The 19,127-nt window shown below is 35.2% G+C and overlaps 1 long non-coding RNA gene across 1 annotated transcript; it reads left to right on the top strand.

Annotated features, from left to right (window-relative positions):
- Positions 1 to 5,028: 5,028 nt before the first annotated feature.
- On the top strand, positions 5,029 to 8,177 carry LOC140596577 (uncharacterized). The gene is made up of 2 exons (XR_011998498.1): positions 5,029 to 5,142; positions 7,942 to 8,177. It is a non-coding gene; the product is annotated as an uncharacterized lncRNA (long non-coding RNA).
- Positions 8,178 to 19,127: the final 10,950 nt, after the last annotated feature.

Here is a 19,127-nt window from a genome sequence, read left to right as displayed (position 1 = left end):
ATTTATCTATACAATTATCTATAGCCACTAAGGAAACCAGTATGGACTTTCCATAATAAGTTAAAAATAGAACTATCATATGATCCAGCAATCCTACTTTGGGGTACATATCCAAAGGAAATGAAAATAGCATTATTTACAACAGGCAAGATATGGAAACAATATAAGTGTCACTTAATGGACAAATGGATAAAAAAAAAAGATGTGATATATATATAAACACATAATGAAATATTATTCTGCCATGGGAAAGAAGGAAATTCTGGCATTGAAGACAATATGGATTTTGAGGGCTCATGCTAACTGAAATAAGCCAGACAGAAAAAAACAAATACTGCATGATATTATGTATGTGTGAAATCTAAAAAGAAAAACAAACAAAAAATCCAAAACACAGAAACACAAAACTCATAGAAACAGAGAGTAGAAAAGCAGTTGCCAGAGATGGATCCATCTCTGGTAAGAGGGAAAAGAGGGAGAACTTAGTTAAAGGGTACAAACTTTCAGCTACAAGATAAAAGAAGTCTGAGCATCTAATGTGAAACATGGTAACTATAGACAACAACACTGTTACATAACTGAAAATTGCTAAGACATTAGAATTTAAATATTCTCACCAAAAACAAAATAAAACAAACTATCGTACCTCAGGGATAAATTATTAACATTTTTGTGGGATTCCTTCCAGTTTTAATTTTGTATATATACATATGTTCATATGCACACATGTGTATATCTTGTTATATATATATATATATATATATATATATATATATATAATTTAAGGACCCTTTGTCATCTTATAGATCATGAACAGTTTCTTAATCATTTAATAGTCTTCTATAATGCCATTTTAATAGCTATATATTTTTCCAGTACATGTGTGTATATGTGTACATGTGTACTATTAATTTAATAATTTCTCTGTGTTGGGTATTTACATCACTGTCAACATTTCACTACTATAAAAATGTTGTATTAAGCATACTTGAGGTGAACATGAACATATCTGTAAATTCTTCTTGTGAGGAGTCCCTAGAAGTCTAATTGTTACATATGATATTTTGCACAGTTTTCTGGTTTCTAATATACATTGGTATTTATATTCCTAAATCACACTACAGAAAAATTTGAACTTTTTTTTCAAACCAGCTGTTAAACATGAGTGTCAATTTCTTCACGCGCTTGTGAACAATGGGCACAATTAAAACTGTTTTAAACAACAACAAAACAAAATTTAAAAACTAAGGGAGAGTTTGCCCATTTACACTTTTCTTTTTTTTTTTTTTTCCATTTACACTTTTCAAACAAATTCCTACTGGCACATATATCTTTTTCTTTATATATAGTACATGAATCTCTATAGTATATCTCTATTCTCTCTCTCTCTCTTTTAAATATTTTATTTATTTATTTATGAGAGACACACACACAGAGAGAGAGAGAGGCAGAGACACAGGCAGAGGGAGAAGCAGGCTCCAGGGAGGGAGCCTGACACCGACTCCCTCCCGGGTCTCCAGGATCACACCCTGGGCTGAAGGAGGCGCTAAAACGCTGAGCCACCCAGGCTGCCCTCTATTTTTATCTTTGTCTCTGTATATTTAATATGTATTCTTATATCACTATTCCTCATTGATGAACACCTAAGCTCCTTACTCTGAAGTCCTAGGTTCCTCTGTTCCACATATTGGTTTCTGGGCTTTCAGTGACTCCGGGTCACCAAACTTTTCTACAATTGTCTGGTGAATTAAGTGGAAGGTATTTCATGAAAGAAAGGTGGGGGATGAAGATGAGAGTGGAAAGGAAGGCTGGTGGAAAAATCTTAGAAGGTGCAAAATTGGGAAACCACAGGGTTTGTGGCTGCTAGGGAGCCTTTTAGTGGAAAAAAAGGTTTATTTGGAGAATAAACCTCTGCAGAGAAGTGGTTCTGATGGAAGCAAAATTGCTAATTCACTCCTGAGCAGAACTCCCCAGACTCAGAGTTAACTAAAGAAAGAAAGAAAAAAAGTTCTACATCTGCTTGCATAAAATTATTTATAACTCAAAGTAGTGTTTGGAATTTCACCAAGAAAAAAATTATTATGGTTAGCGTGTACCCAATTTTCCAATACAAATAAACAGAAAGAGTTTGAGGTTATTAATCAATCATGTGTTGATACAGGTAAGTTTATGCTTATTGTTTTTTTCCCCTGACAAACATAAACTAAGTTACTCTGCAAAAAGAAAAATTGTGATTTGCTCTGAGTTTGCTTCTTGGAATGTGGATTACAGAGATATGTATTCTAATTATTCCCAGTGTAGGGATCTGAGGAAATTTACTGGACACTGGGAAGGAAAGCACCAGCATTGTAAGAAAATTGGAGAGTGATATTGTTGTTTCCAGAATTAACATGTCTTATTTCAAAACTGCCCCTAAATTTGTTGGTATGGGAAAGAAAAAAAATAGAGAGAGAGAGAAAACAGCACCTTCTCTGAGGTTCTAGATACCTGGTCCTGTCACTCAAAATACAGGTAATTATAATTATAATTTGAGAAAGTTAAATGACCTGGACTTCCTGGTAAGGCCTGTTTCTCTATCATTTGTAATAAGCATTCTATGGAAAGACGTCGTCCAATATTATATCAATGGATTTTTTTGTCTATTCCTGCTATTTCAAACAGCAGTTGTAATTCTTAATGGTGTTACAGAGAAAACAAAAGTCCCTTCCCATAAACAAGAAATTTTCAACCTGATTTTTAAGCGGACTGCTAATTGGAATATAAAGCATATTAAAATATGATGGGGACTCCAAGTGCCAGGAAAGACCAAAAGGGGGGCAAACTATTGGTTTATACATCAAATCTCAGGACACATCTTCAGCAAAAATCAAGGTCTCTGTGTATTTATGTGTGGTTTGAACAAGAAGACATCATACTAATTCAGAGCATAACTTTTTACTGGACGAAGACAAGTAATTTCTTTTTCAGTCATTAACCAAATAATAAATTATTTAAATAGGAGGTATTTAGATCCTGTTCACAGGTATGTATGTAGAGACTACCTATTTGAAAACAAGCCCTTTTTTGTGGGTTGAAAAGCCTTTCAACCCACAAAAATAAGCCAATCTCAATATTCTAACTACTCTTTTGTCTTTTATGCTAGCTGTTTTGAGATATATTTCATTAAGGTGAGTATTTTTCTCAAACGGATAAAATGAGTGAATAATGTTGGAAAGCAAGGGCAAAAGTAGCAATTATTTGAAAAAATGGCCTGTAGGGTGAATTAAATAGTTATATATATATATATAATAAAATGATCAATGATTTTTTGGAAAGAAAATTTTTCATTTGCTGATGTATGATTCTCTGTAATCTCTATTCCTAAAAAGACTACACCTGTAAATGGGGCTTCTGTCCAGCAGCCAAACACTTTAGATTTCTTTTTTTTTTTTTTAAACTACAGGTCAGAATCCAGAGTGTAAGTGTGAATGTGTGTGTCTGTGTGTGTGTGTGTGTGTGTGAGAGAGAGAGAGAGAGAGAGAGAGATGACAGAGACAGAAACAGAGATAAAGAGAGAGAGAGAGAGAGAGAGAGTGAGAGTGAGAAGGGGTGGAAGGAGAAAGAGAAAATATTTTGTTGCATTCCCCTATACAATGCAGTGCATCTTTGTTCTTTATTTGATTGCTATTTTATTTTCCTCCTCTCCAGTACCACATCGCTTTTTGTTTCTTTTTTTCCTCTGGGTATCTATATGTCGGCATATCTAACAACACTTCTTCACATTTGAAAGATGAGAAAATTACTAAATCCGCAAGTCCTTATATCTCATATAGCATCTGGCTTATATGGTATCTAGCAAATGAACCTAAACACCTTTAAGAGCTTAATAGTCTCTTTTTCTCCTAAATTTTAAAATTATTTCACAGTAAAACATTTTGGTATTTGGGAATGCATTTTAAGCTTCCCATTGAAAATCACTGAATGTATATCCATCACCTATGTATAACAAACTAAGCCAGAATGTTTTATAATTACTATTAAAATGGAAATCCCTAAGAATTAAAAATTTGAGACTTCCTTCTGTAAAAGTGATTAATTAAAATTTTGATCCTGAGTTTTCCTGATTTAATTTTTTCATAAATAGACAAATAGATATTTATATGATCTGCCAACTTCAGCTTCAGTATCTAGGGGGAAGTTGCCAGACAGGCATGTAATAATCATATTGGTCAATCTAGCTTGATTGCTTTCTTCCAGCAATGGGCAGTTGTAATTTCCTATCACATTTATAGTCAGTATATTTGAGAAAGGGCAAAATAGGTTAATGAAATCATTATAATTTCATTCAAATGATATATATTTTAAAAGCTCAATTAAAGAAACAGATACCAGGGCACCACATTTTATTTTGCCTTATGGAGACCACTTTGCTGTAGTACCTGTAAAAGATACTGAAAAAAACACATTTACCAGTGCTGAAATGAATGTGAAGTCATTATCATTACTAAACATATCCATAAAGTAAATTTATTGTGAAAAGGGATGATGGTTTTTTTTTTTTGAAATTCATTTGTTCTTTCATCTATTCAATGCATGTTTTATCAAATTCTACTCCTTTTAAGATGGCATAACTGGTTTTAAAAGAGTACTCAGGGGATCCCTGGGTGGCGCAGCGGTTTGGCGCCTGCCTTTGGCCCAGGGCGCAATCCTGGAGATCCAGGATCGAATCCCACGTTGGGCTCCCGGTGCATGGAGCCTGCTGCTTCTCCCTCTGCCTATGTCTCTGCCTCTCTCTCTCTCTCTCTCTCTCTCTCTCTGTGTGACTATCATAAATAAATGAAAATTTAAAAAAATAAAAAAAAATAAAAGAGTACTCAGAAGTTAGACTAAGCCAGAATTTAACATCATTGCTTATTATTTGTTTGATTTTAAGCAAGGTAATAAGTTTCTTTAATGATAAGTTTCTTTGTAAGATGGACATATTGATGTTACTATCCTCATTGTAATAAGGGAAAGAAATAAATATAAAACTACAGTGATATACAAGATGTTAATAAATTTTATTATCATTTTTATTGTTATTATTATGTTGCAGCCTTTAGAGCTGTGGAACAGGTAGAGTTGAATAGTATATTCCCTTCCCCTCAGCTTACTGGTGTCCAGGTAAGAAAGCAGAGAGATAATATTAATATGGTAATATTGTGTCAAGATATGACCTAAACACACTTTATCTAAATTAACTCACTTATATTGTCAATGATTGTATGAGGTGAAATTTGTGGGTGTCCCCATTGTACAGACAAAGAAATAGTATCTCCAAGTTATACAGCTAGTTAAAGCTGAGTTGGGGGGCAACTGAGTGGCTAGGGGTGCCTGAGTGGCTCAGTTGGTTAAGCGTCTGCCTTCAGCCCAGGTCATGATCTCAGGGTTGGGATGGAACCCTGCATTAGTCTCCTTGTTCAGCAGGGAGTCTGCTTCTCCCTCTCTCTCTCCTTCTGCCTCTGCCTACCACTCCTCCTCCTTGTGCTCTCTCTCTCTCTCTGTCAAATAATTAAATAAATAAATAAATAAAGTCTTTAAAAAATGCTGAGTTGGTATATGAATCGAGGCAGTCTGGATTCAGAGTCATTGTCTTTGTGTTTGTTTAATCCTTAACATTATAACTGTATGCTTCCTAATTCATACTACCTATGAACCCTTGATTCTTTGGATTAGAACAATACCTAGAAAAATCTGAGATACTTCAGAATCTTTCTATCAGTACTCTATTCATGGCTATGAAATCTCAGGTAATAACCATAATTTCTTCCCATAAAAGAAAGAGAAATGGCTGTCCCCAACCACATTCAGTGTTTTTCTTCTAGTTATAACTCAGCCATCAGGATATCGGTCTCTGCACACAAAATAACCCAAATTTCCAGAGTGAAAAGGATTTTCTCCATATTTTACAATTATTCTAACATCCCTTGCCCAAGATAAGCAAAATCCATAAGGGCATTCGGCCATGACCTTTCCCCCAAACACTACTGCTCCTTCTGGCACAAATAATCCATGTTCTTCACCCAAGTCATTTATTGCACATTTGCTCTGGACCCAGCAGCAGGAAGATAATGAGAGAAATTCAACGCTACTATCCCCACCTTCTGGAAGCTTACAACCTTTTTAAACAAATATGCAACCATAATGTATGACCTCATTATGGCATCATGAAAAAAGAATAATATCTATGTCCAAAACAAACTTGCATATATGTAAAATGGCACTTGGTTATAAATATAGTGCGTTCTGCTTATTTTAGAATTATTTTCTGCCCTCACTCAATGATAAAGAATCCAGACATTTTTCATTTCCATAGTGGGGCAGGGGAGGCATAATTCCTATTTCATCCTTATAGAGACAATGTATTTTCTGGGGAATTCCAGGTTTATGGGAGTATATTTTGACTTTAAAAGAAAATTGTTTCTCTCTTGGCAACACTTTAGACACCAAATATGTAGATTTTCTACACCAAGAAATTCTCCAATTTTCTGCAGATACCAATTACATGTCCTACAATTTATTTTAATTCCGTTACTAACTACCCAGGATCAGTATGCAGACCCCAATGATTAAAGCTTCAGACTGTCCCACCTCAAACACCAATCACAAGTAGTGGGTCCCCAGGTTACCCACATTTTTGCTGGAATTGGCTACAAATCAGAGATTCTTTTTTAAAAATAATTTATTTATTTATTTGTTTGTTTGTTTGTTTTAGAGAGAGCACACATACGCACAGGTGGGTGTAGAGGGAGAGGATCTTGAAGCAGATTCCCAGTGAGCACACAGCCTGACATGGGGACTACATCTCACAACCATGAGATCATGATCTGAGCCAAAACCAAGAGTTGGTCACTTAACCCACTGAGCCACTCAGGAGCCTCTACAAATCAGGAATTCTTATCCCTCCTCAGGTTTGATAATTTACCATAATGGCTCACAGAGCTCAGATAAACACTTAATTTACTGTTACCGGTTTATTATAAAATATACTATAAAGGATAAAAATGAATAGCAAAGAAGTGTATAGGGGGAGCTCCAGAAGACTCCCAAGATGAGGAGCTTTTTCCCTATAGAACTGGGGTGCACCACCCTCCCAGCATGTGGATGTGTTCAATAACTTTGAAGGCTCTCTGAATCCCATAGCTTAGGGATTTTTATGGAGGCTTCATTACATGGGCATGATTAATCATTAACTCAGTCTCCATTCCCTTTCCCCTCCCCAGAGGATGTGAGGATAGGGATGAGAGTTTGATGCTTCTAACCATCACTTCATCTTTATGGTGACCAGCCCACATCCTGAAACTATCCAGGAATCCACCAAGAGTTCCCACACTAGAACAAAAGATACTTTATCACATAGGAAAGATCAAGGGATTTAGGAGGACTGTGTAAGGTATTCCTATCACCCCATTACTCAGAAAATTACAAGGATTTCAGGAAGTCTGTGTCAGGAACTAGGGACAGACACTACATATATATTTCCTATTATATCACAGCCTCTTCACCATGGTTAGATGCAGTAACCATAAAGGAACCCTGCTCAGCTCTAACTTCAGAAGAACTTGCTGGAAGATTTTGTTTATTTGATAACCTCCAGCAGCCATACCTTCAGCTAAGTCATTACATTCATAGGAGACTGTGGTTTTTACTGGCTCTCTTAGCTGTTGATGGAGCACAAGGAAAGAGGAGAGTCATTTTGGTTGATGCAGGACCCTTCTAACAGTAAATCTTTGCTTGGAGCTTTTTGTAGGGTTGATCAAGACTTTCTGAGAACTATACTTCATCCTAAGTCTCTTCCCCATCCAATCATTGTCTTTCTTTTTTCTTTCAAAAATCATTGTTTGAAGCTCCTTCTCCCTATCCTTACTCTCTCCCCTATTTATCTTTCACAGTTGGTTATGTTATCCTCGTGTCTGTTTCCAGGAGGATCCAAACTGTCAGCAGGTCTTCCATTTTATTTGTGTCCTATAAGAAACATGAAATGAAGTCTGCAAACCAAAGTGAAAGCTCTCTCAGTTGAACAAAAGAATAGCTTCAGGGATCACCTACATCATTGGCTTCCCATTTTCATGTAAGTTTTGACATAAGTACTGTGTACTTACCTGTGGTATCAAGAATGCACTTAATATTGAATTACAATTAAATATGCTACCCATTAACTTCAGTTTTTACTGTGATTTTGTTCATGTATTTTGAGCAGAAATGTGGTGGAGGCTTAATCTACTTTCTTCTCTGATAATTTATAACTACATGCTAGCTCTCACAACTAAATGGAATTAAAAATAACATTACCAGGTGATTAAAGGGAAACAAAGAAAAATTGCAACTATTTTAAAGTGGTGGTTCTGGACTTTTTGTTTGTTTGTTTTTTGTTTGTCTGAACCTAGACTTCTGATAAGGGCAAAAAACAATCCTTTTTAAAATAATCTTTTCCAAAGATCAAATAATTTTCAAGGATGAAAATGAACAAATTCATAAATCAGAAAAAAACACAAGCAAACCGGGATGCCTGGGTAGCTCAGTGGTTAAGCGCCTGCCTTCAGCTCAGGGCATGATCCTGGAGTCCAGGGATGGAGTCCCACATCAGGCTCTCTGCAGAGAGCCTGCTTCTCCCTCTGTGTCACGCACGCTGGGGGCGACAACCGTCCAGGGATGAGAGTAAGGGAATGAGGAAAAGAAAAGAGACATAAACAGAGTGGGAGCAGGGGGACATATGGCCGGATTCAGCCACAATGCCACCTTTATTTGTATTATTCACTCTTTTATAAAGCAGGGTTGTTTAACAAGCAGGATATTTTAAGCTTAGTTCTCCAGACATGTCCTTTTACAGTAGACAGCAACAGTATGCGTCCTTGAGCCACAAGCCTTCAACAACAAGGGTGAGACAGGTGGGCCGAGGTTGGAAGAGTCAACAGAGAGCCATTGCTTGATCCATTAACCCCTTCCTGGCATGCGGCTCAGGTGGGCCGTGGTTGGAAGAGTCAACTGAGAGCCAATTGCTCGATCCATTAACCCCTTCCTGGCATGCGGCTCAGGTGGGCCGTGGTTGGAAGAGTCAACTGAGAGCCATTGCTCGATCCATTAACCCCTTCCTGGCAGGCAGCTCCCAACATATGTTCCCTCGCCAATTTATCACAAACTAAAGTGGTTTAAAACAATTAAATTTTATTATCTTATGGTTCGAGAGGTCAGAAGCTCAACATCAGTCTCACTGGGCTAAAGTCAAGGTGTTGGTAGGACTAGTTCCTTCTGGAGGCTCTACAAGAGAATCTATTTCCTTGGCTTTGTTAGTCTTAGAGGCTATACGTTTTTTCTTGAAATGTGGTCCCCTTCTCTATTTTCAAATACCATATGATTTCACTCATGTGGAATTTAAGAAACAAAAGAGGTGAACATAGGGAAAGGGAAGGAAAAATAAAATAAGATAAAAGCAGAGAGGAAGGCAAACTATGAGATGCCTAACTATAGGAAACAAACTGAGAGATACAGAAGGAGAGGTATATGGGGAATGGGGTAACTAGGTGATGGGCATTAAGGAGGGCATGTGATGCAATGAGCACAAGATGTTATGAGCAATTGATGAATCACTAAATTCTACATCTGAAATTAATAATACACCATATGTTAAATTAATTGAATTTAATTTTTAAAAAGTGTAATGACATTATATTTCCTTCACTGACAATTTCTTTTGTTACATTGCCATCTTTTATTTGACTTTCCTGCATCTCTCTTATAAGGACCCTTGTAATTACATTGGGTACACAGGATAATCAGGATAATCTCAAGATCCTTAAATTAGTTACATCTATAAGGCCCCTTTTGCCAGGTAAGGTAACATATTCATAATTTCTGGGGATTAGGACATATGCATCTTTGGGGAGGATATTATTCAGCCCATCATAGGCCAGGTGATGATTATTTTTAGCATTTTCTGCCAAGAGGCAAGGTTGAGTATATTATGTAGATACTTATATAACAAGATAGAAAACACTTGTCCTGCCTCATTTTCCTGGGATGAGTCATCCCAGATGGTGGGCCTGTTTTGGCTCAAGTGGAAAAATTCTCTGGAAAAAGAACTGGGCAAGAGGGGTACCTGGTAGTGGGAAATGCTGGCTATCTCCTCATCAGTTTCATTCTCTATCCAAGGAATCCCTGCATTTCCTTCTCTTCTCCTAAAGAGTTTTCCAAACCCAATTTGGGCAGTTGGACAGAGATGAGGTGACATTCAGAGCTCCTGATACTCAGCCTGAGATTCCAAAGCTAGGTGTCCAACAAAAGTTGTCAACATGGAGAAGTGCCAAATGTGAAGGTGGCCACTGGCACAGACCCCATGCAGGACTATGGTGCAGCCATTGGCCAGGGTGACAGGTGCTGGGAGCATAGGGAGGGCATCTAAACTTGGTTTCTGTGGCTCACAGTGCCAGACTGCTGGAATGGTGCCCCTGACTGCAGGGGGTACCAAAATAGGTGATGTAGCAGGTTTTACCTGAGGGCTATAATTTCCTAATTTGTGTTGTACACCATATTTCAGAAGTTACTGTTGGATTTGAGCTCCAGTTGCCTATAGCAATGACCTGCTCATATCTGTATGCTCTATTTACTTCCTTCCCTTCCCTATATCATTTTCTGCCCACCCCCAACCCGTGCAATGCTTCCTGAAATAACTTCCCAAATAAACTACTTGCACTTAAATCTTTCCTTTGGGAGTACTGCTGGGATAACACAACTAGAATATGCTATGACCAGAAATGGTAACGACAATGTTTTTAAAAGTCACTTCTTTTTGTCAAATATATATCAATTATAAACTTAATTTTTCATGTAATATCAGGTTTTTAGTAGCTGGAAAAACATGCGCTTTCCCTCCAAACACCTTTGTGTTACCCACTTTTTCCAAGTGTGTTTGTTTGCTTATTGTCTTTGTACTGTATATAGATGAGAGAATACAGTAATATTAATAATGCAAAAATCTATGGAGGATTGCTAAATGAAGTAAACAATAGAGGGAGAAATTCTCTAGAAATACCAGAAAATTAATGATGACTAAAAGACCACTCTGCATTGCAATTTGTTGATTGACCTCTAATACTTGAAAATCATTCCAGAAGAATGAAGAGCTAGTTGTGTTTTGCCCACTTGGCAAGATATTTTCTAAGTTCACTAGTACTGCTCTCCTGAAAGCCTGAATAATGTTTCTCCAGTACAAAGTCAAAATGCAAACTGGAGGTCAGAAAAAATGTTTGTTTCAATCAGATGAAAGGAGGTACTATTTTAAAACCACCTTCTTATTTATAAAGAAGGTATTTTCCTGTCCTAAGGCAAAAAAAAAAAAAAAAAAAAGGCCAGGGATGGAATATTCAGGAAAATAATTTATATATTTCAGGTATGATTTAACCTGTTTTGGTGAAAAAATAAAATCTGGATTTTTATCCACTGCCAAGGAACACTGTATATACTTTTTTTTCTTCCAAAAATATGTAGCTAAGTGCAAGAATAACATACATTTTACAAGTTTTAACTAGTCAAGCTAACAGTTTTCACAACATATCTTCTTCTAATATAATTACAAGGAAACATTTCATGTAGTGTGATTGTCACTAGAAAGATTCCAATTTAACTATAATAGCATTAGTGAGTAACCGGGCATGGAAATGAGCTGTACAAACTAGCACCATAAGGAAAAGATTTTATATCCACACTATTTAGAATGGGATCACTACTATCTTTGTGTCTCTGTGATTCCTAAGTTTCTCAGGTAAAAATAAACTTAACATAGTTAAACAAATAACATTTAAAATGAAAAATTCAAGTTTCTATTGAGTCAGAATTTGAGGCAAAGATACAATTAATGTTTCCTTTACCTACACTCTCCCCCATACACACATAACTAAAATCAATTAAGACCTATCGTCTCAATTGATAGTAAATTTCATATAGACTAAAATATGCTCATCCATTTTAAGCTATTCTTTTGTCTCAGATTTCCAGCACACTTGGTTACATACAGGTATAGATATAGATTAAGACTACATAAGGTATCTGCAATATAGGGACTTATGCAGATATGAACAAAGTGATGGAGGTAAATATTAATTGATTAATATTAATATTAATAATTAATTCTAATAACTTTTTGACGTATGACAAGGAGGTAATTCCCAAACTGGGAAACATTTTCATTATCTTTCCAACCCATGCATTCTGAGAGGTAGTTTTAATAACATATACCACTAATATAATACATTTGACTGTTTATTGATTGATTGATTTTTGTTTTATTTTATTTCTTTTTAAGTAGGCTCCACACCCAGCATGGAGCCCAACACAGGGCTGGAACTCACAACCCTGAGATCAAAACCTAAACTGAGATCAAAAGTAGGTCGCTTAACTGACTGAGCCACCCAGGTGCCCATAAGTTTGACTATAAAAAAATAAATGAAGTATTGTTTCTCTAAATCAAACCATAATAATTGAAGGGTACTAAATTTCAGTCTGTAGTGAGCTATTAATTAAAGATGAACATATCTGTGTATTTCAACAGAGCAGAAGGTGTTGAATTTCAGGAAATTTGCAGGCCTAGGAGATATTTGCATTTTTAAAAGGAATCACAAGAAACACTATTGTATGAATTTTACACCCACGGATCTCCTAAATTTTAAAATGAAACCAATAATGTGTCTTGTTCCAAAAGTATGATTGACTTAATGTGTTGAAGTTTTTTGTTTTTAATATATATAGTTTTTCCATGACCAATTAGTTGATATACAATGGCCTGTGTCTTCTCCTACAGTATGTGATACATTTTTGGTGAACATGCACTATATTTGCTGCTTCCATAATAAATCTTCAAGTTATCTAACAGAAAGATGTTTATACAATGGGTACAGATGGTATAGACTGACAAATTTTTAGACATTACTTCTTAACACAGTGTCTTTTAACACAGCTTCTCTGGAATGTTGCATATAGGAATTCTAGTTAGAGAAAACATATGTAAACTATGTCTTATAATAAAAGGTAATTTTTTAATCTTTATATTTGTTGTTTAAAATGGGATTGCTAATGTCTCTGTTTCAGCCTTTATGCTAGTTTTATTTTTTGAGATGTAATTAACTACAATAAAGTCTAATTTATAGTTAGAATTTGGTAAGTTGTGACAATATATAAACCTGTGAAACAATTAATACAATCAGGATATTGAACCCATCTCCATAAACTACAAAAATTTGTGTCTTCCCTTGGTAATCACAGTTCCCAACCAAGCTACCTCCAACCTTTCCTAGGCAATAACTGATTTTATTTCTGACATCTTTTATTGGTTTGAATTTTCTAAAATTTTCTTTAGTTAGATCCTATAGTATATGCTTTTTTGTGTGTGTCTTATTTTTTTTAAGATTTTATTTATTCATGAGAGACACACACAGAGAGAGAGAGGCAGAGACATGAGCAGAGGGAGAAGCAGATTCCCTGGGGGGACCCTGATGTGGGACTTGATCCCAAGAACCCAGGATCATGACCTCACCCAAAGACAGATGCTCAACCGCTGAGCCACCCAAGTGCCCCTCAGTTTTAAGATATTATGAATAATAATATTATGAATATTATGAATAAAACTATGAACAATTTGCATATAAATCTTCGTATAGGTATTGCCTTTTTTTTTCCTCTCAGGTATATGTCTCAGATAACACAGTAGTGTTATGTTTAACCATTCAAGGTTGAAATCTTACTATTTTTGTTTCCATTTTTCCATGTGTTCTTTGTTGCCTTTTTCTTCTCTTTAATTTATACTAATTGGATATTTTTATGAATTCACATATCACTTTTGTTCACCAATTAACTATAAATACTTATTTTAGTGATTGCAGGTTGATGGTAATATGTTTAACTTTTCAACACTTCAAGGAATATTAAACCATTTCATGTAAAGTGTGAGAACCTTATAATAGTATACTTCCATTTCTATCCTCATGGCCATTTGTTTTGTTGTCATACATTTATTTCCCCATATGTTATAAACTCCACACCACATTGTTATTATTTTTGCTTTAACGGTAAATAAGCATTTTTTCCAATATTTAAAATTGTCGTAAAATATACATGATATATTAAAATTGACCATCTTGAGGGGATCCCTGAGTGGCTCAGTGGTTTAGTGCCTGCCTTCGGTCCAGGGCAAGATCTCGGAGTCCTGGGATCTAGTCCTGCATCGGGGTCCCTGCATGGAGCCTGCGTCTCCCTCTGCCTGTGTCTCTGCCTCTCTCTCTCTCTCACTCTCTCTCTCTCTGTGTCTGTCATGAATAAATAAAATCTTCAAACACACACACATACACACAAACACACACACACACCTCCCTGTTTATCTACAAGGGCTGTGCAAATTTGCATTCTGATCAACAGTGCACAAGGGTTCCAATTTCCTGGAAAATATCCCATGTACACTTGAAAAGAATGATTGTTATTGGGTAGAGAACTCTATATATATGTTTGTTAGATGTAACTGGTTTAGTTGTGTGGTTGAAGGCCTCTGTTTCCTTCTTCCCTCTCCAAAGAAATCTCTTCTGATTTTTCTAATCATCATTGAGAGTGAAGTATTAAAGCATCAAACTATTATTGCAAAACTATTTCTCTAAGGTTTCTTCCAAGAAGAAAGATTAGATTACCAAGGGAAGACAACCTTGGTTTATATATTTTCATTGTTATTAGGTATATAAATGTTTATAATTTTGTATCATGATGTATGAACATTAATATATAATGTCCCTTAACTTTTATTACATTTGATTTAAAGTTTATTTTTTCTAGTGTTACTATAGCCACCCTCTCCTCTTTTGGTTACTATTTGCAAGGGTTTTTTCCATCTTTTCACTTTCCACACATTCGTGTCTTGGATCTAAAGTGAGTCTCTTATAGACAGCAGATAGTTTAACCATGTTTTAACCCATTCAGCCATTCTCTATGTTTGGATTGGAGAATTTAATCAATTTCTATTTAATGTAATTACTAATAAAGACTTCTGTCATTTTGCTATTTGATTTACATCAAATATGTCTTATAGCTTTTTTGTCCCTCATTTCTTGCATTACCATATTCTTTCATGTTTAGTTGATTCTTTTAGTGAAACATTTAAAGTCCTGTCTAACCCCCTTTTGTGTGTATTCTAAAGCTATTTTATTTGTGAATACTATGAGGATTATATTTAAAATTATACCTGAAACTATAATATGCTAATTTGAATTTGTCAATACTATATGAAAGCTCTGCTCCTTTATAGCTCTATCCCTATTCCTTTCAGGTGCTGATGTCACAAAATTACATCTTTATATGCTGTATATCCAAAACCGTAAGTTGATATTTTTTGGAATTCACCAGTTTTTTAAATTATGTAGCAAACAAAATGTGGAATTACAAACCAAACTTCCAATGATACTTTTAGACTAATAATTGTATTTTAAAAAGTTTTCATTTCTTAATCATATAAAAAACAGAAAGTAAAGTTACCAACTATTGTTACAGTAGTAATAGCTTTTGTAATTGCTTATATATTTATGTTTCCTGAAATCCTTGTTTCTTCATACATCTTTCAGTTACCATCTATTATATTTTCCTTTTGACATTCAAGACTCTAGTATTTCTTGCAGAGCATGTGTACTGGTAACAAATTCCCTCAGATTTTTATAAGACAAAAATCCTAATTTATGACATTTTTGAAGTACAATTTTTCTGGATATATTATTCTTGGTTTATACTTTTTCTTCCTTTAGAACTTGGAATATATCAGCTCAGTTTCTTATGGCCTCCAAAATTTCTGGTGAGAAATCTGCTTATAATTTTAGTGAAGATCCCTTATATGTGATAAGTCATTTCTCTTTTGTTACCTACAAGATTCTCTGGTTTTGGCTTTTGGCAGTTTGATTAAAATGGGTCTTGATATGGGACTTTGAGTTTATCCTGCATAGATTTGGTTGAGCCTCCTATACTGGCTTGAATAGTAATCTCCCAAAATATATATCCACTCAGAACCCATGCAGGTGACTTTATTTGAAAGTGGTGTCTTTGTAGATACAATCAAGTTAAGATGAAAACATAGTGGATTAAGGTGGAGCTTAAATCCAATATGACTGGTGTTCTCATAAGAAGAAAGAGATTTAGAAACAAATCCAAAAGGAGAGCACCATGTAAAGACAAAGGCAGAGAGTGGAGTGATCTATCTACAAGTCAAGTAATTTCAAGAATGGCCAGCAACCACCAGGAAAAAGGAGAGAACCTCCAGTCACCACCAATCTTGTCAACACTTTAATTTGAACTTCCAATCTTCTGAATTATGAGAAAATAAATTTTTGTTGTTTTAAGCTACCCAATTTTTAGTAGTTTGTTACAGTGGCCCTAAGAAACTAATAAAAATCCCCTTAGTCTTTAGATGCATAAGGTTGCAGCTGAATTTGGAACTTCAGTTGCAGACCTGTTGGAATATGTTTCTTTCACAAATTAGAATAGCAAATTAATGGAATCCTTATTTCCTAGTGATGAAGTTTAGGTAATGTGAGATTATATAGTGTCATGGTGTTTGAAAAATGTATGAAGAGTTTTAGGTTTATGTAGATGTAAACTCGGGGTCCTTGCTTTCTGTTGCCCTTTTAAGATGCGTCTAGGGTTACTGTACAAAAAGAAGGACTTTCCAGAGAGTGGAGACAAGGATAAAGAAGAAAAGATCTGAGAGCTATTTCTAAGGAGGAAAAAATGGCCTACCCCAATATTGAGTCCCTCCCTTATGTTTTCCAGAAATATTTCAGGATTTCTATGAGCCATTGTCTGCTATAAGCTTATCACTCTTACTCTTCCTTAAAATACTTACTTATTATGACTATCTGATATGAATTCACCATAATATTTTAGTTTAAGGAAATAAGTTCATTTTTATTGTATTATTGTCACTGTTACTATTTTCAATAACAAGCTGGCAATTTAATCGGGAGTAGGCAGATATGACTTAACCCACCTGAGTAGAAAAGATAACTCTAAGTTTCTACCAGCTATCTTGCTTTGTCTTTTTGCCAATAGAGATGTCCCAAGCAGAGATTGTTCCTTTAATCACAGTCCATAATGGAAAGGCATATAAAGCATATACACATATAGCTCCTGATTAAAAGTAAATGTACTTAAAATTACTAAAAGTAATGTTTTATGCCACTGACGTTTGGGGCTATTTGTTACCAAAGCAAATCTATCTAAAAACAGTCTTTAAAACTAAAAATGTAACAACTTTTACAAGACTAAGTTTAATGGTTGGCAGATGATTAATGGGTAAAATGAAATTTTGTAAATTTCTTCATCTTTCACAGCTTAGATGGAATATATATTGTTGTAATTGAAGTATCACAAAAAAATAAAAACTAGAACTATTACCATTTAATATTTCTTTCTTAATTCTCTCTCTTATTAGTAGCCTTAAGTAACATTTATTAGATTTAGCAAATGTGTATGCATTGTAATAGGACTTTATGGAAACTCGTATCATGGTTTGGAATCACTTTCCATATTTATGATTTGGAATCATTTTCCACATTCATGATTTTTCACATCCTTGTGATGTGCTCTGCGCAATAAAATATAAGGGAAATCACAGTGGATCAGTTATGCATTTAGGCCTCAAGTGTTATTGAATACCTCTGCATATTTTCTGGAACTCCTTCTATGACTATGAGAGAAAGCCAAAGATAGCTTATTGGAAGATGAGAGACGGGGGGGGGGGGATGCTAGAGCCAGCTCTTATTGACTTGGAGGAGCCAATCATGTGTTATCTTTTACAAACTTCACATTCAGCTAAATCACATCGTCGTTGCTAGACCAAAATTACCAAGGCTGAACACTGATCTGCCTTTCTGAGTCAAAATGTTTTCTCAATGTTATCTCTTTGTATTGGGGTCTTAATTCGGTAAATTTTTTCAACATTTGAAATCACTGAGTTTCTGAAATCTCTATTTTATCTTTTATTCCTACCTGCAAACTGGCCACTTTTTTTCAGTTTGCCTCTTTTTTTTTTAAATGCGTTTCTTAAAGAAATCACCCCAAACTGAAACATACTACCAATGCCAATCTTTAGATCTAAACATTTCTTAGTTATCCAGTCTTCCTTGTAAATTACTTCAAAAAAACAATTTTATCAAATATTTCACCAATGCAGTCTTTAACTTCTGATTAAAGTTGTCTTTTACAATCTGGAGAATTTATAAGCCAATGCCACATACTTTATTTTTTAAGGCAGCACTTTACTTTTGATACTATGAACTGGGAGGTTTGGCTCAACATTATACTCCATCAAGAATATAATTTGGTGACGATTCTACTGTCTGCAGTGATGTAGATTGCTGTGGTAGTGAAAGGGGACATTGCAAACTATGTCCTACTTCTTAGAGGTTTCTATTCTAAGAAGCACATGACTTTATATAATGTGAGGAGTGGCGAAGAATAATACTATCATTTTCTCAAAAAGAGGGAAAGCAAAAATCTACAATAACATTAATGATTACTACGGTAGCTATTAAAAGAAGAAATAATAGAATATCACATATACCAGATCTAAAGAATGACATGATTTGAGGAAGAAAGACATGTGGCTATTTGTTTTGGAGTACAATGATATAATCACATGCAGAGTGCAGAGTGCAATATTGGATGTGAAAAGAGAGCCAGCATCTGGATGCTGCACAGAAACAGTATCAATGACCAGTTAGTCTTAACAAGAGCAGCAGGGTGAAGAAAAGAAAACTACAGCAATATTCATATGAGTAACTACATGTCCTATTCCATTTTGGCATGGAAGGGGGCTCAGAATATCAAGATAACAAAAAGTAAAAGATGTATGCCTCAGTTTCATTCTTGGGATAGCTATCTGGCTAGTTTTGTGGGAAAGAAGGAGGCAAGCATTAAAATGAAAATGAAACTGAAGCTTTAAAGTTGGCCAAATTTTTGTTTATAATTGAAATGACCATAAAATTGGAAATGTGCACAAGACAGGTACTACTGTGGAGTTAGAAGGGAGATTTTAAAATATTGCCGAAGGCAGTGTTTGTACACAAACAAAATAGGTACAGCCATTTCTTATT

Source organism: Vulpes vulpes, unplaced genomic scaffold (genome assembly GCF_048418805.1).
Source record: "Vulpes vulpes isolate BD-2025 unplaced genomic scaffold, VulVul3 Bu000000738, whole genome shotgun sequence".
In the NCBI taxonomy this organism is placed as follows: domain Eukaryota; kingdom Metazoa; phylum Chordata; class Mammalia; order Carnivora; family Canidae; genus Vulpes; species Vulpes vulpes.
This window is presented reverse-complemented; position numbering and strand designations above follow the sequence as displayed.